Raw genomic sequence first — 23,023 nt, 5'->3', positions numbered from 1 at the left:
TCACTCTGTCTTGCAAGTAAATAAAATGCAAGTTTCCTAACATTCCAAGTGATAAGTAATCAAATGCACATGAACTCTGCAGCATTTTATTTGCCTGTTTGCTCAATAAATATCATGATTTGGGAAAAAATAAGAAATAGAAATTCATGAGATAAGAGAAAACAAGAAATGCAAAGAAAACCCACAGAAACATAAGCATTAGCACAAGGCGGGGCAGGGGAGACACAACTAGAAGGAATCAGTCTAACAGAAAATTTCTGACGGTTGTGAGGGATTTTCAAGGAAAAAACGGGAGTAGAAGGGGCAGGAGGAGAATTGTACGGAATGTATTTCTAAACAGCGAATTTCACTTGAGCAGCGTGGAGGTTTCCCAGAGACTGACGTGATGATGAGAACGATGGCAACGGAAAGGACAAGGCAAACCAAGCAGGCAGGGGCCGCAGCTCTGCCACTAAGGGAGCGCGTCCAGGCTACTATTTGCTACGGGATGCATTTCTGCAGGTCACATACCACAACGGAAGGAAACTCTTCCTTAAAATTTCAAATCCTTAGATCCGTTCTACAGACACAGGTGATGGGAGAGGTAAGAGAGGTTAGGAAAGAAGAGCAGGAAGGAAAGCAACGCTGAGAGCCTGGAGGTGAGAACGACAGCAAAGCGCGTGTGAGCGTAGTAAAAGCACTGACTAATGGTCCCATAGCGACTCCAGTTCCACTGCTGGCAGCAGACAAAGAACAAGGCATCACAGCCAAGCTCTGTACTTCCATGTCTCCCAACAGCAGTGATACTCGACTCGACTCGTTGTGGAAAAATAACCAGAGCAGGCCACAAACAGCATCTTCCGTTTCCTCTCATAGGTAAACACTGTTTCCTGCCACGTCAGTAAACACAGGATGTCACGGCATCGCACCATCAGCCTCTGCGGCTGCCTCAGCTGTCCACCCTGAGAGGATGGAGAAGAAAGTGGACACTGGCCCTCGATACCAGAGGTGCACGTCAAAGGGACGACTTCAGTGAGCCAGGCTCCTGCACCTTCCCACACGCAGAAAAGGACTACACTTATTAACATGAGACGTCCACCTTACTTTAATCAGCAGTAATGTACTGATGTTCCAACTACCTGGCTGGTTGCAAAAATTCCTGTCTGTTATGACTCCTCCCTCACCTCTTCAGTGCAATCTCTCGAGACCTATCTGAGGGGCTGTGTCCTGGGCTTAAGTCCTCAACAAGCCCATCGATAAAACCTAATTCCCAAGCTTTAGGTTGTGTGTTTTTGTTTTTCAATTGACACTGTGTCTCCAATACCTATAGTATGTCTCTTTATATAGTAAATATTTTTCGTCACATGCTACCTGGTAAACATCATGTTTCCTGGAATTTAACCTTTGTCTCTCCACTTGCTTATTGCCAGGTTATTTGCTGTTATTCTACGAGTTGTGGTACTGTTAGTTTTTATTATTCTACAAACATATGCCTACTAATACTTTAAAATAATCTTAGGAGATCAATTGAGTCAATGCTCTTAAAATATTAAAGAGAGTAGAATCCCTATGTAGGAGTAGTATGAGAACAGAACCGAAAATTACAGGGAGGTTATGCAGAAAACTAGAATATTCAATGGAGAGATTTAAGTGTTAGAATGTATTTTACTTGCATATATTTACAGCAATATTCACTGTAATGGTAAAAATAACTCTCCTCAAGCTACATCTTGGGCATCGAACCCTACGAAAGTAAAGAGAACAATTTCTCCCCAAGCCTCTTACTAATGCTAAAGAGAAACATTTTCTTAAAAAGCTATTACTAGAACTGATTCAAATGTATTCTTTTTAATGGCTGGGTAACACTCCATTGTGTATATGTACCACAGCTTTCTTATCCATTCATCTGCTGATGGGCATCTAGGTTGCTTCCATGTCCTGGCTATTATAAACAGTGCTGCGATGAACAGTGGGGTACATGTGTCTCTTTCAATTCTGGTTTCCTCAGTGTGTATGCCCAGCAGTGGGATTGCTGGGTCATAAGGTAGTTCTAATGAGGTGGATGAAACTGGAGCCTATTATACAGAGTGAAGTAAGCCAGAAAGAAAAGCACCAATACAGTATACTAACGCATATATATGGAATTTAGAAAGATGGTAACAATAACCCCGTATATGAGACAGCAAAAGAGACACTGATGTATAGAACAGTCTTTTGGACTCTATGGGAGAGGGAGAGGGTGGGATGATTTGGGAGAATGGCATTGAAATATGTATAATATCATATATGAAATGAGTCGCCAGTCCAGGTTCGATGCATGATACTGGATGCTTGGGGCTGGTGCACTGGGATGACCCAGAGGGACGGTATGGGGAGGGAGGAGGGCAGAGGGTTCAGGATGGGGAACACGTGTATACCTGTGGCAGATTCATTTTGATATATGGCAAAACCAATACATTAGTGTAAAGTTAAATAAAATAAAATTAAAAAAAAAAAGCTATTACCAACTAGGTAAGACTAGTAGATAGGTCTAGGTGTGGAATAAAAAAATTGCTTCCCTTATATTAAGTTACACAGCATAATATTGTCTGTATTCAAAGGAATATGATCAGTGAAAGAACCTTTCATTTAAAGACACTCTTCAAATAATGTGATCTTAAAAAAATGTATTATTAGAAGCAATAAATAGACTAAGTTTTATAAGGAATAATCAAACACGATTCAGTTCAGACGCTCAGTCATGTCTGACTCTTTGTGACCCCATGAATTGCAGCACGCCAGGCCTCCCTGTCCATTACCAACTCCCGGAGTTCACTCAGACTCACATCCATCGAGTCAGTGATGCCATCCAGCCATCTCGCCCTCTGTCGTCCCCTTCTCCTCCTGCCCCCAATCCCCTCCCAGCATCAGGGTCTTTTCCAATGAGTCAACTCTTCGCATGAGGTGGCCAAATTATTGGAGTTTCAGCTTTAGCATCATTCCTTCCAAAGAACACCCAGGGCTGATCTCCTTTAGAATGGACTGGTTGGATCTCCTTGCAGTCCAAGGGACTCTCAAGAGTCTTCTCCAACACCACAGTTCAAAAGCATCAATTCTTCGGCACTCAAATTTCTTCACAGTCCAACTCTCACATCCATACATGACCACAGGAAAAACCATAGCCTTGACTAGAAGGACCTTTGTTGGCAAAGTAATGTCTCTGCTTTTGAATATGCTATCTAGGTTGGTCATAACTTTTCTTCCAAGGAGTAAGCGTCTTTTAATTTCATGGCTGCAGTCACCATTTGCAGTGATTTTGGAGCTCAGAAAAATAAAGTGTGACACTGTTTCCACTGTTTCCCCATCTATTTCCCATGAAGTGATGGGACTGGATGCCATGATCTTCGTTTTCAAAATGTTGAGCTTTAAGTCAACTTTTTCACTCTCCACTTTCACTTTCATCAAGAGGCTTTAGTTCCTCTTCACTTTCTGCCATAAGGGTGGTGTCATCTGCATATCTGAGGTTATTGAGATTTCTCCCGGCAATCCTGATTCTAGCTTGTGCTTCATCCAGCCCAGCGTTTCTCATGATGTACTCTGCATAGAAGTTAAATAAGCAGGGTGACAATATACAGCCTTTACGTACTCCTTTTCCTATTTGGAACTAGTCTGTTGTTCCATGTCCAGTTCTAACTGTCGCTTCCTGACCTGCATATAGGTTTCTCAAGAGGCAGATCAGGTAGTCTGGTATTCCCATCTCTTTAAGAATTTTCCACAGTTTATTGTGATCCACATAGTCAAAGGCTTTGGCATAGTCAATAAAGCAGAAATAGATGTTTTTCTGGAACTCTCTTGCTTTTTCCATGATCCAGTGGATGTTGGCAATTTGATCTCTGGTTCCTCTGCCTTTTCTAAAACCAGCTTGAACATCAGCAAGTTCAGGGTTCACATATTGCTGAAGCCTGGCTTGGAGAATTCTGAGTATTACTTTACTAGCGTGTGAGATAAGTGCAATTGTGCGGTAGTTTGAGCATTCTTTGGCATTGCTTTTCTTTGGGATTGGAATGAAAACTGATCTTTTCCAGTCCTGTGGCTTAGAGTTTATAAAACATTTTAACCAGTGTCAGCTCACTTGGTGCCCAGATTTCCACAAATTAACGTGAAATTATTTTACCAAAAGAATTTCTGGTCAGTGTAGCATTACATATCAAGTTTAAATAATCCACCTAACAATACATCAAATTATGCTGATTATTGTATCAATGAATTAAATGGCTACTTTAACAATTAAAATTAAAAAGCTTCTCTTCAGTTACCACGGACAAAGCGTCTAATTTTGCCTGGAGGCCTGCTAAGGCTGGTGATGATTTAACAAGGTAAAGAGATTTCTCCAGATAAACAGGGATCAGTTCTAGCTAAAAGTCCCTCAAAGTGGAGACAGCTGTGGGCCAGTGAAGGAGGGAAAGGAGAGGCAATGTGATGAAGTAATATATGATGTTACCAAATAATATTATGATGAGTAGCCTATAAAAATTCCATAAAGGTATCTAGAAAGAACAGATGCAGTATCAGTTTCACATCTCATTTAAGAACAGCTTTTCATTCCATTAAAATTAAAGCAGAGCTTCTCAATATCCCTCTCAATATATATATACATATATATATAATAACTAAGAGACTTCCATAATAATTAAAAGCCTATCTATGATAACTCTTTCAAAATATTCTGAAAGAAATAATATCTTAATTACAGTTCAAGTAAAACCAAACCTATCCAGTTTCCAAATCACTCTTCACTGAAATTCTCAAATTATAGTAAAATAGGCTCTCAAGTTACCTTCATCTCCTGTCCAAAGGCGAAGATATAAAAGGCAAGTATTGAGGTTTTGCTAAAAATGAACCCCTCTTCCAAATGACAGTCTATATAGATGCCGAAGTAAATTACAAACTAACGACTTGAACCAAAAAGCACGTGCTGCTGCTGCTAAGTCACTTCAGTCGTGTCCGACTCTGTGTGATCCCACAGACGGCAGCTACCAGGCTCCCCTGTCCCTGGGATTCTCCAGGCAAGAACACTAGAGTGGGTTGCCATTTCCTTCTCCAATGCATGAAAGTGAAAAGTGAAAGGGAAGTCTCTCAGTCGTGTCCGACTCTTAGCAACCTCATGGACTGCAGCCTACCAGGCTCCTCCGTCCATGGGATTTTCCAGGCAAGAGTACTGGAGTGGGGTGCCATTGCCTTCTCCGAAAAAGCACGTAACAGGTCTCAAAGCAAGGCTCTTAAAGGAGGCACGATTGGGGGTAGGAGGAGAAGGGAACAACAGAGGATGAGATGGCTGGATGGCATCACCGACTCGATGGACATGAGTTTGAGTGAACTCCGGGAGTTGGTGATGGACAGGGAGGCCTGGCGTGCTGCAACTTATGGGGTTGCAAAGAGTTGGACACTAATGAGCGACTGAACTGAACTGAAGGAAGAAGGAATAAGATTCTTGATGTCAGAAGAGAAATTTGGGCAAACCACTTAACTACTCTGGCTCTTAGGTTTCCATATCAGCAAATAGAAGAACACTGGACTAGACAAAAATATTCATCTTGAAAATTCTGTGACCATTGCTCGACTCCCCAGTCATCTGTACCGAGCTGATCACTAAGGACGCTCTCACGGAAGAGTTGCACTGGATCAGGCTGGCAATCAGAGTTACTCCCCCTGGGGGACTCAGTCACACCTGACAGACGGTGCCCCCAGAACTTGTCCTCAGGAAGGGGGAAAGAACTATGGAGAGAGGTGACACCAGAACACTCTTTGGTTAATAACTGCGCATTCATTGAGGCAGTAACCATGTATTGTTTCTCATAGACGTCTGTAAATAAACTCAATCAAATAACATTCTTAGAAGGAACAATGAAAGGGATTATTCATCCCTGCAGGAACAGTCAGATGTTTATTCAAATCAGCAGGCGGTAAGATTCAAGAAAAAGATAATATTCACAATATTCACTCTCAACCTCCAGGCTGTGTGCCAAATATCTTTGGGACTTCTTATGCAAAGCAGCCATGAAATTTGGAGTGATTTTGTGAGGAATAGCTGCAGGGAAATTACAATGCTAGAGGAGATTGTCTCTCAAAAAAAAATTCTAAACAGTTGATAACTCCATAATGTAAATGAAACACTGCAAATATCAATAAGTCCTTCATAAAAGGAATGGATTTATAAATAAACAAATACCTTAGTCTTTTGCAGATGTTGATCTGCTGGAGAGAATGAAGGACACACAGTTTCTACTCCCATCACAGTACAGAATTTAAGCATTAAAACAGTTTCTAAATGATTTATTCTAGCAATTGGGTTCTTACTGAAGACAAATCATTTTAGAAGTATTTACTGCCTGGGAAACTTGTTCGTCATATTGTTTTTCTTGGATGCTTGCATATTAAGAATATTTATTAAAGTAAAGACAGCAATAGTGAAATTTGCTCAGTTATGTCCGACTCTTTGCGACCTCGTGGACTATACAGTCCATGGAATTCTCCAGACCAGATTACTGGAGTGGGTAGTCTTTCCCTTCTCCAAGGGATCTTCCCAACCCAGGGATCAAACCCAGGACTCCCGTATTGCAGGCGGATTCTTTATCAGCTGAGCCATCAGGAAGGCCCAAGAATACTGGAGTGGGTAGTCTTTCCCTTCTCCAGGGGATCTTCCCAACCCAGGGATCCAACTTAGGTCTCCCGCATTGCAGGTGGATTCCTTACCAGCTGAACCACGGTTCAGTTCAGTTCAGTTCAGTCGCTCAGTCATGTCCGACTCTGCGACCCCATGAATCGCAGCACGCCAGGCCTCCCTGTCCATCACCAACTCCCAGAGTTCACTCAAACTCACGTCCATCGAGTCGGTGATGCCATCCAGCCATCTCATCCTCTGTCGTCCCCTTCTCCTCCTGCCCCCAATCCCTCCAAGTATCAGGGTCTTTTCCAATGAGTTAACTCTTCACATGAGATGACCAAAGTACTGGAGTTTCAGTCTCAGCATCAGTCCTTCCAGTGAACACCCAGGACTGATCTCCTTTAGAATGGACTGGTTGGATCTCCTTGCAGTCCAAGGGACTCGAAAGAGTCTTCTCCAGCACCACAGTTCAAAAGCATCAATTCTTTGGCACTCAACTTTCTTCACAGTCCAACTCTCACATCCATACATGACCACTGGAAAAACCATAGCCTTGACTAGACGAACCTTGTTGGCAAAGTAATGTCTTTGCTTTTGAATATGCTATCTAGGTTGGTCATAACTTTCCTTCCAAGGAGTAAGAGTCTTTTAATTTCATGGCTGCAGTCACCATCTGCAGTGATTTTGGAGCCCAAAAAAATAAAGTCTGATATGTTTCCACTGTTTCCCCATTTATTTCCCTTGAAGTGATGGGACCAGATGCCATGATCTTTGTTTTCTGACTGTTGAGCTTTAAGCCAACTTTTTCACTCTCCACTTTCACTTTCATCAAGAGGGTTTTTAGTTCCTCTTCACTTTCTGCCATAAGGGTGGTGTCATCTGTGTATCTGAGGTTACTGATATTTCTCCAGGCAATCTACAAGGGAAGCCCAAAAAAAGAGAAAGACAACCCCCTTGCTAAGTGAAGCATTTTCACTTTTTGAAATAATGAAATAGGAAACTAAATGCACAAAAGGAATGCTTGAATGATTAAGATTTTGTCTTAAAATAACAATGCTGAAGAAATCTATGGTATAATAGAATGGGGTTCAGCGAAACCCAGGCTGTAAAGCTCCCCAGCATACTGTCTGCTTTCCTGACTCTGTATCCTCTTAAATAAGGTGATTTCTCCTCTAGGGAAACAAATCCCAAGCGTTAGGCTGTAATCAGCTCCCTTCCTGTTCAATATCTAAACATAATTTGTGTTCCATGGAGCTTTCCTCAAGTGTAGGAACAAATATCCATTGTAGTTTTTTTATAAAGTACCCAGAAGTGCAAGATGCACACCAACCAGTTTCCTTTTGAGGACCTCACTGACTCAATTTACATACAGATAGATTTTGCTCAGTAAGCAACTGTGCATTTCAGTAACTTAAAAAAGTACACTATTATGAATTAAATTATTAAGACATCTTAACTGAAATTCTGCTATTAAAATAAATAAGGGACATAATAATAAGATCATACATTTATTCCCTTTGCTTAAACTAACAAATTATGAAACATATATGTTATAATGTATAGACTATATAGAGAATGAAAGTGTTACTTCATTTGAGGTCCCTATGTCTAGTAATCAAGGCACTTTACCAACTTCAGCCTCACCCTCACCAACTCCCAAGCTCATTATTATATTTAACAAACTGCTTTGATCAGGCCAAAACCATCCCTTTGTCACTAACTGTGTAAGCGGCACGTGCCTCTCCCAGCGACTTCCTTCTCTCTCTTCCTCTACCCTCTCTGTCTCCCGTTTCCCTTCTTTCCTCCCATCTGTCTCCCAGGTCACAGTGAGAGCTTATAAACTTTAGCCATCATTATTTGGGTTTTACTAATACTAACAAGGACATGTGGGCAGTTCCCATCTTTTGGCTGTTGTGAATAGTGCTGTAATGAACATTCATACAAACATACTTGAGTATCTGTTTTCAACTCTTTTAGGGATTTATATAGGAATGGAATTGCTGGGTCATATGGCAGATCCAACCAGTCAATCCTAAAGGAGATCAGTCCTGAATATTCATTGGTCGCTGAAGTCACGTGATGTGAAGAACTGGCTCATTTGAAAAGACCCTGATGCTGGGAAAGATTGAAGGTGGGAGGAGAAGGGGACGACAGAGGATGAGATGGGTGGATGGCATCACCCACTCAATGGCATGAGTTTGAGTGAACTCCAGGAGTTAGTGGTGGACAGGGAGGCCTGGCGTGCTGCGATTCATGGGGTCGCAAAGAGTCAGACACAACTGAACAACTGAACTGACTGAAGTGAATCTGCCTGCAGTGCAGGAGACCTGGGTTCAATCCCTGGGTTAGGAAGATCCCCTGGAGGAAGGAAAGGTTACCCACTCCAGTATTCTGGCCTAGAGAATTCCAAGGATGGTATAGTCCATGGGATCGCAGAGTCGTACATGACTGAGTGACTTTCACTTCCATGTCCTATGCATTGTTCTATCTGTGGAAGTTACAATGGCTAATGGAGCTTATATTTTAATGCTTTTGAGTTGAGAACGTTTACACGTAATATCATCACTACTATAGCCATTCTAAAAACAGATATGCTTATTTTTCTTGAGTAAACTCAAGAAATTTACTCCGTTAATTTTACTCAGTCAACAAAAATTGTAATGTCATTTTGGCCTTTCAGAACACATACTCCTGATTTTAGGTTGGTCATAGGAAAAAATAAAGGGAGACAGCCTGGTGGCAATTCTATATTTTAACTTTCAGAGGAACTGCCAAACTGGTTGACCCATTTTACACTCCCACCAACAATGTATGAGGCTTCTAAATTTTTCACATCCTCGCCAACACTTGTTATTTCTGTTTTTCTGATTATAAACATCCCAGTGATTGTAAAGTGCTGCTTGCCTTCATTTTTTTTAAGGATACTTTCACTGAAGATAGAAGTCAAAGTTGAGGCTTTTTTTTTCTTTTGTTCCAGCGCTTTGCGTTCTGGTCTCCATTGTTCCTCGTATGAAGTCAGCAAGAATTCATGTCATTATTCCCCTGTACATAATGCTTATTTTTATCTGATTGCGTTGTAATCAACTAGGATATAAGTACATGTAAATTTTTCTTTTAACTATTCTTTTTGGGGTCTGTTAAATATCCTGGACTTCTGGATTGAAAGTGTTAGAAAACACAACCATGTCTGTTCAAATACGTTTCTACTCCCATCTCTCTCTCCTTTCTTAAATTCTAATTATTAAACATGTATGTTAGTCCTTTTGATATTACCCCATGATCTCAAATACTCAGTTGTCTATTTTTATCTTTTTGCTTCATTCTAAATGCTCTCTATCACCTGTCTTCACAGCTCACTGTAATTGTCCTGTGTCTAGTCTACTGACAAGTCCAGCTAATGAATTTCTCAGTTCTGATAAATTTTTCATTCTAGAATTTTCATGTTTATAGCATCCACACTGCTGCTGAACTGCTCCATACACACTGTATATCTTTTCACACACATTGTATATCTTTTCTTAGACCCCTAAGCATTTTCATAAGCTATCCTAAAAGACACTAACAATACAGTGCCATCCCTAAGTCTGCTTATTTTCTGAGCTGTAGGTCACATTTCTTACTTTTTAGTGGCCATACAATGTTTAACAGATGGTTTCTACTAAAAAAAAAAAAAAAAAAAAGCAGAATCTGAATTCTATATGTTTACCTCAAGAAAGAGGCACACATACTCTTTTTTCCTTTCAGGATGCTAGAATTGGGGCTGTAGTTAATAAGCTGGGCTTGTCCTCTGCTACTGCTTTGGTTTGAATTAATCCATCACCAGCTTCAAATATTTGGGGCTAGATCAAGTTTTTCTTCCAGAGAAGGCAATGGCACCCCACTCTAGTACTCTTGCCTGGAAACTCCCATGGACGGAGGAGCCTGGTAGGCTGCAGTCCATGGGGTCGCGAAGAGTCGGACACGACTGAGTGACTTCACTTTCACTTTTCACTTCCATACATTGGAGAAGGAAACGGCAACCCACTCTAGTGTTCTTGCCTGGAGAATCCCAAGGACAGGGGAGCCTGGTGGGCTGCCGTCTATGGGGTCACACAGAGTCGGGCGTGACTGAAGTGACTTAGCAGGAGCAGCAGCAAGTTTTTCTTCAGCTACGGATGGAATCTGAACTGTGGCCAGATTCCAGCAGGCTCTTTGGCAGGGGTGAGGGGGGCAGAAGGCAGGCTCTGGGGAGCTCTCTTTCCTCCCCAGGCTCACCCGCTACATTATATCTAAGATAACTTTCTACCTTCTCTAGCCTTTAGAAGGCCACTGCTCCCAACTCTGTGAAGACCCACAAGTCCCTGCAGAGAATCCACCTGAGAGAGGGTTCCAACATTCTTTTGTCAGTAAAAACCCAGAGGGCTCAGTCCTCCTGCCTCTAACCTCAAACAGCCACCCCACGCCCCCCAGACAATACTGCAACACTTTTTACATGTGAGGAGGATGTCACTCGGGATATCTTTCTCAAGCGTTCATCTCTGATTCCCTGCTGAACTCAGCGAAGACGTGAGCAGATCAGAAGCGGCCTCATTCTGTGGGGAGGGCTCCCCCAGATTCTAATCTGTCCCGCAAGCCTACACTGCTATCACCAGTTTGGTTAAAGCTTGTTCAGTTGATTTCTCCTTATTCCTTTCAGTGGAACTTTCTTCTTATCACACAGCTCCACCCAGGATGGAGGAAATCATAGGTCTTTTTTTTTTCCCCCCTAAAAAAGCTTGTCACTTTCTGGATTTTGGTTCATTAAGGTTTCTTTCTGTCCTCAGATCTCTGATGAGTCTTTTTTTTTTAACTATTCTTTTGTACCGTATTCTCTGATAAGTAACCTACTAGTCATCATTTATCTTTATTCACAAATCAAGAAAATAAAAAGACATACTTTAAGGGTCTTCAGTAAGAAGTCATTAATTTATCAAAAGTTACAGACTTGAATTTAACTACTATTTTCTAAAGCAGTCAATTATCACAGAAGGCCTTTAAAGATTACATTTCTCAGAAAACTATTTAAAGGGTTAACGTCCAGACTTCTCAGAAATTTTGATTGCTATTCTGTTTTGGTTTTCTTTTGTTGATTGCTTTTGGGAGGTAAGGGAGATGAAGTTTATTGGCCTTGTATTTGCTGTAGACCTCACAAGGATACTATAAAGACTACTGTGCAACATATTTCATTTCTTGTAAAAGGCTTTAAGTTTCCAACTTTATCTGAGAAGTTTCATGAATGGAAACATACTGTTTGATAGTCTCATACTGCACATGTATCAATAATCCTCTTATCTGTTCAGAGCTCCTTTTGTAACTAGAACTGAGAACATTTCAAGTTTCAAGGCCTCAGTCAAGACTTTATTAGAATGGAATCAGAAACAGCAGGACTCAAAAGAGAATCCTGACTTAAAAAAGAGAAAATCATAAATTTTAAAGAAAGGAAATGTGGTATGTATAATGTTACCCTTGCATTATCAGCAAATAAAATACAACCAGGAAACCTGTTTTAGAAGGAAGCAAACTAGGTTCTAAGCGTCTGTCTCAGCCTCAGCCCTCCTGAGATAATACCACACTGCAGCATCGTGGCACCACCACGGGGAGTGAAGTCGATACGATAACAGGCACAACTGAGAAACCAGGGCACATGCCTGACGACACGATTCGGAATCTCTGGACATATCCAGAAATCTGAGGGGAAAAATGCTCTATTTTGCCTTAACTAATCTGCCATAGTTGACTGCTATTATGGAATGAATACAGTAGGCTTTCTTAGAATATCCATGAATAATTAAAGATTACTAATCAATAATTACAACTATCACAAATGTCACTAACAAAATAACGCACTAACATTTTTAACGTTTTGGACATATGTTAACTTCTAACAGGAAAATGAATATTTTAGTATTGAAATGCATCAACATAAATGTCAAAATTCTTTGCAAAATAAACATTTACTATGTTGTGGTGCTCCTTCTTACTGATTCCCATTAGTTGAACAGTTTCAGCACATGACACACGAAACACCTGCCCAATGTGTTGGTGAAAACCCCAGTGTAGATGGTTATTAATAGATATTATATTGCAAAAGGTTTAGTAACTGCACAGATTTTAGAACTGCTCAGTTAAACAAATATTTAAGCAGATTTCTTAATGCAACATGTCTCAGAGCCTCAGTAATGTACTTTTTTGGGGGAAAATATTATTCAACAAAATTCACCTCAAGAAATGATGTCATGAGGATTTCATTAAAGGTAGTAGGAGAGAAAACATTCTCTTCCACTTTACATTAGTCACGGCTTTTCCTGGACATGATCCTCACATGTAACAGGTCCAAATTAACGAATTTCAGTTTGTCTCTTTCTGGCCACAAGCACCTACCCCACTGGTGTGCTTTTAACTAGATCCACTAAAACCATGTTTCAACTTCACTGAAGCCCTAAGGCTTTGAGTCTCCGAATTTCTTCCACTCCATCACCTTCTCTTTTGTTCTCTTCCTCACTGAGATGACCATGACGCCTCACTCCACTGACACTCACCATATTCTCAATTCCCTTGCTCTCCAGTCTCTTAGTTGTCCCCACACAGCAAACCCCAACCATGGACAAATCCAACTTTCTGCTCTCTCTGAGCTAACATTTGGCAACCCACCACTGTTGAGAGAGTCACATGATGATTGCTTCAAATGGGCCCTAAATATCTGACATACGATGGCATTTCGCTGGTCAACTCACTTAACACTCCCACTTCCACTGTCCACCCTTTCCTACTTTCTGTGTCTAAACCACCTTGATCTACCCTCCCCTGCCTCTTTAGAAAGAAACTACAAGGCAGAAACCCCTTCAGCATCCCTTTTCACGCCCACAAACGTATTCCTTCCCCTCCCATTCTAATCCCGTCCCCATGTGGACACATGGAGCTGTCTCTCTCCCACCAAGGATGACCATTCTACTTGTACTTCCTGCCTTTCTGCCCTCCCAAGGACTTTACACCTTTAAACACCTAACAGACGTCTCTGTGATGCACTGTCCCACTGACTTTCATATTTAAGTTGCTCTCATAGGGAAACAAGAAGAGTTAGGAGGGGAGAAAGGAGGAAGAGAGCAATGGAGAGAGGAGACGATGAACCTTCCCCTTAACCACATACTCTGCTCCATTTATTGTGTGCTCTTCACAAAAGGGGAAAAAAAAATCCCTAGAAGAGTTACCTATGTCAGCTAGAAATCTTGGGACCAAGTCTCTGTTTCTAAGTAACAGGTATTAATCTGTTTAAATTAATAAAGCACTCATTATATTTACTGGTATTTTCAGAAATTCATTCACTGTTTCACCACCCAGCAACAGGCAGAGAAGAATCAATAAGAAAAAAGAGACACCAAACTACTAGCCTAGAATACTCAATGTGCAGCTCCAAATATCATACTTGTAAATCAGGAAGCACTCTGATTAGGTATCACCATACAAGCCACAGTTCTCATTTGAAAAATAAGAGTGGGTATGCACTAACTAACCGTACCAATGGTCTCACAAAGTTATTAAAGTATAATGGTATATGTGAACACAATGTACATAATGGTATAATAATTCTAAATAATTAAAATTATATTTTTATTAAGCAAAATTATTACATTGGAGAAAAAGTTTAGAGATACGAGAATCTGAACATCCCGTAATCCCCTTATTCCTACTGAGTTCTCCATGGATTTTATAATTAGCATTGTCTATTTCTGTCTTTATAGAGGATACCTTAATTTATACCTATTGGAAATGCTCATAGACAAGATTATGACAAAGAAAGTATAGTCTAGAACTGCTAGCAGCTTGAGGAAAAAACACTATACCGCTGAATACAGAGTTGACTAAGCCCTTAAATAAAAAAGCCTCTCCAAGAAGGTTTCCTGTAGTTACCTCATGCAGAGCAAAACTTCATGAAGATTCTAATAAAAGTACCTGAAAAGTTATGGTCTTTAAATTTTTATTCCTGATGACAACATTCCCCACAGCATTCTTTTGGCTGTGATTACATTCTACCTATCTCAATATACAACTAGAGGCAAAAAGTGATTGGTTCAATTGGAAGTGGCGGCCCTAAAAGTTGAGAGGCTGTATTTTTTTAAATCATAGCCAAAGTGAACATCAACTGTCTTGACTAAACTTCCCTAGGTTTGCATGACCTACATATCTTAGAAAGCACGGCTTTTAAAGGCACCTTGATTGTTCTACACTATCTTCATTTCTTAGTCAAACTGGCATTCCTATTTCAAGATATATATTCAAACCATTTTCTCCTTGCCAAGCATTAACTTCCTACCTTATAAGTAGCTTCAGTGTGTTTTATCTGAGATTCAAAATAGTTTATAGAGAAGAAAAGTTTCCTATAAAATGGGAGGAAAGCTGATACAAATACATATAAAGACTGGTAGTACTTAGATGAATTCACAACTTCTCAGGATGGGTAAGAAAAAGAGGAAGTGGTTTACAGTCTATCTAGGTCTAATTTAACATGAATAGCTATGCTCAAAGGCACATACCAAGCTCAGCAGAAATATATATATATGTATGCTGCTACTGCTGCTAAGGCAAGAGTACTGGGGTGGGTTGCCGTTTCCTTCTCCAACGCATGAAAGTGAAAAGTCAAAGTGAAGTCGCTCAGTCGTGTCCAACTCTTATCGACCCCATGGACAGTAGCCCACCAGGCTCCTCCGCCCATGGGATTTTCCAGGCAAGAGTACTGGAGTGGGGTGCCACTGCCTTCTATGTATGTGTGTGTGTGTGTGTATATATATATATGTATGTGTGTGTATATACACTCAAGAGAACAAGAATAATACTGTATAGATGTGTTTAATTCTAATCACATTTTCATGGCCTTAGACACAGCAAAAATTTTTCCAGAGCCTCAAAATGCCATTTAGCCATATTCAAATAAGCTTCTCAGAAGACAAAATTTATCCCTCAGAAAGCATTTTAAACCCGCTTAGTTCATGATAAGCTCACAATTCACATTTAAAATTCAAAGAGCATAAAGAACTTTATCTCTAACAGATATGAACCTGAAAGAAGACAGGTACTGCTTTTTCTAATCTTCAATATAAGATTAAAATATCAATGATTTCCTTGGCCATAGAAGTAACTGAAACTGCACATTAATTTGCAGTATTTCTAATTCAGAATACTTTTGCATAGCTATACTTTATTCCAATCAAAAACCCAATTTTTATCAGTACTACTCAATAATATCTATAGAACTGACTGACAGAAACATAATATTTTCATTTGAAATAATACCAAGAAAAATAACTCAATAAAGGATGAATCTTAATTAAACAATAATCCTCTTTATCAAAGGATAAAGAAAAAAGATTATCTTACTAAAAAGTTTTTTTTTTAATTCTAAAATGGAGTTTGGAATTTTCCTCTCATTAAAAAATAAAATACAAGCAATGAAATAACCGACCAGAAGCCATATGAAAGCATTATGAAAAGTACCCTAGCCTATGTTCTTTTTGCTTCATGTGATAAAACAGATGAGTTAATGGAGGAAAATTGTATAAGGACAGCAGATAATCAGGAAGCACTCTGTCAATGGAGGAAAGACCAGAAACACCCACAATGATCAACCTCAACACTGGGATAGCGGTACAACTAAAACACTCTTATTCTCCACAGATCACCATGCTATGTTTTCCTTCCCTCTGAAACTTAGCCACCTGAGAGTTGGATAGAAAAAGGGAAAAAGTCAACCACGTGCCCATGTGCCCCTGTCCCTTGTTGTCTACTTGCCCGCACGTCACTGACCTTTGACCCGCCCCCACACGACCTCAGCGCTGCTAGACTTGCGGGCACTGCGGCGCTCCCTTCTGACGATGCCCGTCTCTCCCTGCTTCAGTGACATCGTCGCCTCTTGATTTTCTCCATCTGTCAGCCTGATGCACCTCATTCGTGTGTGTGTCTGTGTGTGTGTCTGTCTGACATGTGCTCAGTCACGTCTGACTCCCTGCGACCCCACGGACTGTATAGCCTACCAGGTTACTCTGTCTGGTTGATCCACCTCATTCCTGTGTGTGTGTGTGTGTGTGCATGTCTGTGTGTATCTGTGTGTCTGTCTGTGTGCGTGCTCAATCAACGTCTGACTCCTTGCGACCCCACGGACTGTAGCCTGCCAGGTTACTCTGTCTGGTTGATCCACCTCATTCCTGTGTGTGTGTGTGTGCACGTCTGTGTGTGTCTGTGTGTGTGTGTCTCTGTGTCGTGTGTGTGCTCAGTCACGTCTGACTCCCTGTGACCCACGGACTGTGCCAGGTTACTCTGTCTGGTTGATCCACCTCATTCCCGTGTGTGTGTGTCTGTGTGTGCTCAGTCACGTCTGACTCCTTGAGACCCCATGGATGGTAGCCCGCCAGGCTCCTGGGTTCATGCAGTGTCCCAGGCAGGTACCCTGGAGTGGCTCGCCGTCCCCTACACAGGGGATCTTTCCAGCCCTCCCTGATGTGTCTCCTGCACGGCAGGCAGCTTCTTCCCCAGTGCGCCACCCGGAAAGCCCTTATTACGCATCCCTTGTCTCCGCCTGGCCCTCAACACCAGTCACTCAACATTCCCCTCTGTGGCCCTCCTCTCCTGCCCCACAGTCAAACACAGTTATCTCCATCACTTCACTTATAAACTGCGTGCTGAGGATTCCCAACAGCCACATTTGCAGCCTGACCTCCAACTAGCACTCGCCATCCTTCACCCAGTCCAATCTGTTGTCCTTCTGTTCCGACGACCCTCACGTTTTGCGGCGAGCACCACCAATGACAGAACTCCCAAGGCAGAACTCTGGAGGGCAATCTTGGTACTGCTGCTCCCTCATATCCATCTCCCATCAGTTACCAAATTCCAAAGTCTGTATCTATAAAATACCTCCAAAACTGGCCCCAGGGACTCCCTGGCAGTCCAGGGGTTACAATTCCACGCCTCCACTGCAGGGGACACAGGTTCAATCCCCTGGTCGAGGAACTAAGATCCTGCACACGGCGCAGCACAGACAAAAAACAAAGACAGATTTAAACATCAGCCCCTTTCTTTCGGTACTCCCTGATTCGATTTAGTTCAGCACCAGCCTTCCTGGCCTGGATAGTTCTTTGCTCCTGTTCGCTACGAAACCCCGGAGTCCTCTTTGTGAAAAGGTAAGCCAGATCGATTCACTCTGCAGCTTACTGTCTTGAATGGCTCCTGCACTGTGGTCACCATAAAACCCCAGTTCACACACAAAGGTTTTTCCATAGTTTAAGCTCCGACATAATATCCAATATCATTTCTCTCCACTTAACTTTTCATACCCATAATGTGGTCATATATAAATACTGAAGATTTAGAACACACCATATTTTCTCTTACCCGAGTAATACATGATGCCTCTCCCTTTTCCTGAAAAACTATTCCAATTTTCTGTCTTCTGGCCTGTCCAGCCCCGTGTCTTCTTCAGACACAAAGCAGACCTTCACCTGGAGGACTGAAGCTCTAAATCTAGGACATCGTCTTATGTTCTCTGATGGGACCCAGGCTTAACCCTCATCAAACTCCCCATACTCTTGTCATAATGATCTGCTAACCTGTCTTTTGCTCAACTCTGAGCTCCTTGCAGACAAAGACTTAACCTCACTCAGCTTTGTATTCAAAGGTGAGACAGTGCGTGTGGCATATGAACTTCCCCAAATGGCCTCAATAGTACCTCCATCACACGCACCCTTCTTACCATAAAGACTCTGACTCCACTTTCTTGGGAAGTGGGGCATATGTCCTCTCCTCGAGATTCTGGGTGAGTACGTGACTATGGTGAAGGGACACGACGTGACGGCTGAGCCCAGGTCCCACAACCAGCTTCCTTCTGGTTTTCTCAGAACACATACTCTGGAACTTAGCCACCTCAAGCTGTAACAAAACTCAAGCAACCCACAGACAGACCCACAGGAGATAAACAGAGCTCAGTTGAGCCTGGAGCCAGCAGTACCCAAACTGTAAATCATGGGACTGAACCACTTAGGAGGTGGAGCTGAAGGCGTCTAGTCCAAGTGTTCCAGTTATGGCACATGGAAGAGAGATAAGCCTTCTGCACTGAATTCTTCCCAAACAGAGATTCATGAACAAATAAAATGACTGGGTGTTTCAAGCCTTTAAGCTTTGCAGTGATCTGTTACATAGGAACAGAAAATCAGAATAGTGCCTGCCAGAGTACACACACACACACACACACACACACACACACATGAGTTTACACATGAACAGCACATAGTCACACACATACATAAAATCTGGTGAATCAGTAAATATGTTCTCTATCAATTTTACTACGTAAGTTAGATTTGGTGGATAGAGGAGAGAATTTCCAAGTATTTTAATTGGACAATTAAACTATCTCAGCTTTTTTTACCATTAAAAAACTGACAATCAAACACAAGGAATATATATGCCCTTGTAACCATCCCCCAAGTCAAGAAATAGAGCCCTGCTAAATACTGCAGGCGGCTTCCATTCGACGCGCCCCAGGCGCAACCACCACCCGCATGCCTCCCTCCGAGGTTACCACTATCCTGCTGTCCATAACAAATCACTCACCTGCATGATTGTTAGTCTTTGGTGTGCATCCCTAGAAAAGATAGTTTTGGTTTGGGGCATTTTTTAAATTTTATTTAAGGTACCTTTAAGCACCTTTTATTCGATAGGTTCCCTCTCTGTCCCTATATTTTACTTACAATTTAGCTGTTTAAAGACCCAGCCATAGGATTCAGGGTTCACAGCATGGGATTGCATGATTCCACACTCCAGGGGCAGTCTGGCATGTCCTCTGTCCTCTTTTCTACAAATTAGCAGCTGGGATCAGAGGCTAAATCAGACTTGGGTTTAACATCTTCAGTGAAAGCATGGTGGTATGTACCAGGAAATAATGTCTGGTTCTCTCTTGCTGTGATGTCAGCAGGGACTGATGCTCAGCGTTTACGTTTACCAGTTCACAGGGTGGTAAATGGTGGTGTTCAAATCCTATCATTCATTTCCCATTTATTAGTTGGAATACGTCTATAAAAAGATGCATCCCCTCATCAAACATTTGGTTAACCATTATTATTATGTGATAACAGTTCATACTTACTTACTCCTTGGAAAGAAAGTTATGACCAACCTAGACAGCATAATAAAAAGCAGAGACATTACTTTGCCAACAAAGGCCCGTCTAGCCAAGGCTACGGTTTTTCCTGTGGTCATGTATGGATGTGAGAGTTGGACTGTGAAGAAGGCTGAGCGCCGAAGAATTGATGCTTTTAACTGTGGTGTTGGAGAAGACTCTTGAGAGTCCCTTGGACTGCAATGAGATCCAACCAGTCCATCCTAAACGAAATCAGTCCTGGGTGTTCATTGGAGGGACTGATGTTGAAGCTGAAACTCCAATACTTTGGCCACCTGATACGAAGAACCGACTCACTGGAAAAGACCCTGATGCTAGGAAAGATTGAAGGTAGGAGGAGGAGGGGACGACAGAGTATGAGATGGCTGGATGGCATCACCGACTCAATGGACATGAGTTTGAGTAAACTCAGGGAGTTTGTGATGGACAGGGAGGCCTGGTGTGCTGCAGTCCATGGGGTTGCCAAGAGTCAGACACGACTGAGAGACTGAACTAAACTGAACTGAATAACTATACTATTATAAAGATAAACTATAATGATTATTTTGTAAAGGTTAACATGAGAAATTGTCTCTAAAATCTTTCATGGAAATATGTTTTCTAATGGTCTTCTGAGATAGAAAATTCCAAAGCTATTACATAAAGTAATAATCCCTGTACCAGAAGAAGGTGTTTTAACTCGGTCCCTACAATTTAATGTACACAGATATTCGTTCTACCATTTACTTATGTTTACTTGTAAAAATTATTCTTCAGAAGTCCATTCCTTTGAATTACAAAAATACAATAGTCTGAAAAAGCTTTTAAAGAATAATCAAAATACATAAATTCAAGACTGGCTGGCACATTATACATATTTCTCATTATTTTAAAGCTTTTACACAAGAGTGAACAAGTAGAAAGTATAATAAAAACTACATCAGCCAATGAACACAATACAACCAGCAAAGTACTCAAGCACACTGAATCATCTTAAGGGAATAGATTCTTAAAAAACTAAATTTAAATAAAACTGTATTTTGAAAGATTCAAATCTGCTATAAATAACTTTGATTATAGAGTTTATCCTGAAATTCTTATGACTTTAACAAAAAGCAATACTACTCAGATAATATTAGGTGTAAAAAATCAACAAGAACTCATGATTTTGAAATGCATGATGAAGAGAGATTAATGAAACAAAATGGGTTACACAGATGTAACTCTAATCATTTGGCCTAATACTAACCAGAATACTTAAGAGTGTAAAGACAATTCTTTCTTAACCAGTTTTGCTTTTATATAAATAATGCTTATATAAATGCTTATATAAAACTGTTGTTTTATATAAACAATGCTTATATAATCCATGTACAAGTACATGGATTAAATCTCATGTGGCGATCTGGATGACAACTATTACAATTCCATACTTCTGCCTTCAACAGGCAGGTACCAGCTCATGAGGAATCATCTAATAGATACAAACAAGAATGTAATTTCACCAGAATTGCAACATATAGTTCTCTTAAATAAGACATTTGGTGTAGATTTAAATAGAAATCTGTATGGGATACCTACTCTTGATGAGCTAACTGGACTATTCAAGTACATTTATTACATTTAAGCAAATAGAAGTTTCACTTGAGATTTAAACACTATTTTCACTTTCTTCATACTAAGCATAAACTAGGTATACCAGTGAAGAATGTGAATCTTCTCAAACTCCTGGAGTGAGTTGCCATTCCCTTTTCCAGAGGATCTTCTTGATGCAGGGATCAAACCCAGGTCTCCTGCATTGCAGGCAGATTATTTTCCATCTAAGCCACCAGGGAAGCCCTCTGTGCTAGAGGGGAAGTGCTTCTCAAATATAAATAATTAAATACAAATCATGAAAATAAGAAGGGATATTCTACAACATGCAATTACCTCAGGTATAAAAATATTTACTATAATTTTAGACATTGCATTATGAAGTGGACATAATATTCTATGATGATTTACAAACTATTAGTAATAAGCCTACAAATATATTTTTACATACAATTCCCAATTATATGATTTCCTAAATATTAATTGGGGCTTCCCAGGTGGTGCAAGTGCTAAAGAACCTGCCTGCTAATTCAAGAGACCTAAGAGATGTGGGTTCCATCCCTGGGTCAGCAAGATCCCCTGGAGGAGGACATGGCAATCCACTTCAGTATTCTTGCCTGGAGAAGCCCATGGACAAAGGGGCCTGGCAGGCTACAGTCCATACACCTGCGCAGAGACTTGACTGAGGCAACTTAGCATGCAAATATTCACTACCATTGCCCCACTACTGATGAATATTTATTATGGCACATAATATTAAAAATAAATGTCAAAAATCTAAAACTTTACTTAGAAACTGCCTTTTTGAAAAAGAAACCTAAATAGAAGTTCTTAATATTTTTGCCATAAAAGCAATAAAAGGGCAAAAATAATAATTATCAGAGATACCACATTGGCTGGCACATTTTTCTGTAAAGGGCTAGACAGGAGATATTTTAGGTTCCTGGCCCATATGTATCGGTCATCACTACCCAACAAGGCCAATGTTTGTAGCGCTGTATTATGAAAGCTGCTACAGACAATATGCCAAAAAAATTTAGCAAGCCTGTGTTCAATTAAAACTTTATTTATAGACACTGATACCTGATTTCATATAAATTTTACATATCATGAAGTAGTCCTTCTTTTGAAATTTTTTCAATCATTTTGGAGGAGAAGAGGGAGAAGGTGAGAGGAATGGAGAGAGTGGCATGGAAGCATATACACTAACATACGTTAACAAGCAGCCAAGGAGGGTGTGCTGTGAGACCAGTAGACTCAAACTCAAACTCTGGAATAACCCAGAGGGGTGGGAATGGGCAGGGGGTGGGAAGGGACATACGTACACCTATGGTTCATTTATGCTGATGTATGACAGAAACCAAACCAATACTGTAAACCAACCATCAATCAATGAAAAATAAATAAAAATATAAAAACAAGGCTTAGCTCACAAGCCACCCAAACAGACATAGCAGGCCAGATATGACCCCATGGGCCATAATGTGCAACTCCTATTACATCACTTAAATTACAGAAGCTACACAACAGAGGTGATATAAGCAGATGTTAAGAGGACAGGTTCCACAGTCTTGAATGGGGTTGACATGTGACCTCCCTACTCCCAATCTACAGGACTTTGGACGAGTTGCCTAACTCTTCATCAGTTT

General features: G+C 40.9%; 1 protein-coding gene across 5 annotated transcripts in view; it reads right to left on the bottom strand.

Annotated features, from left to right (window-relative positions):
- FER (FER tyrosine kinase) overlaps positions 1-23,023 on the bottom strand; it is a 456,972-nt gene that overhangs the window by 238,610 nt on the left and 195,339 nt on the right. The window lies entirely within an intron of this gene.

The sequence above is a fragment of the Bos indicus genome, chromosome 7, assembly GCF_029378745.1.
Source record: "Bos indicus isolate NIAB-ARS_2022 breed Sahiwal x Tharparkar chromosome 7, NIAB-ARS_B.indTharparkar_mat_pri_1.0, whole genome shotgun sequence".
In the NCBI taxonomy this organism is placed as follows: Eukaryota; Metazoa; Chordata; class Mammalia; order Artiodactyla; family Bovidae; genus Bos; species Bos indicus.
This window is presented reverse-complemented; position numbering and strand designations above follow the sequence as displayed.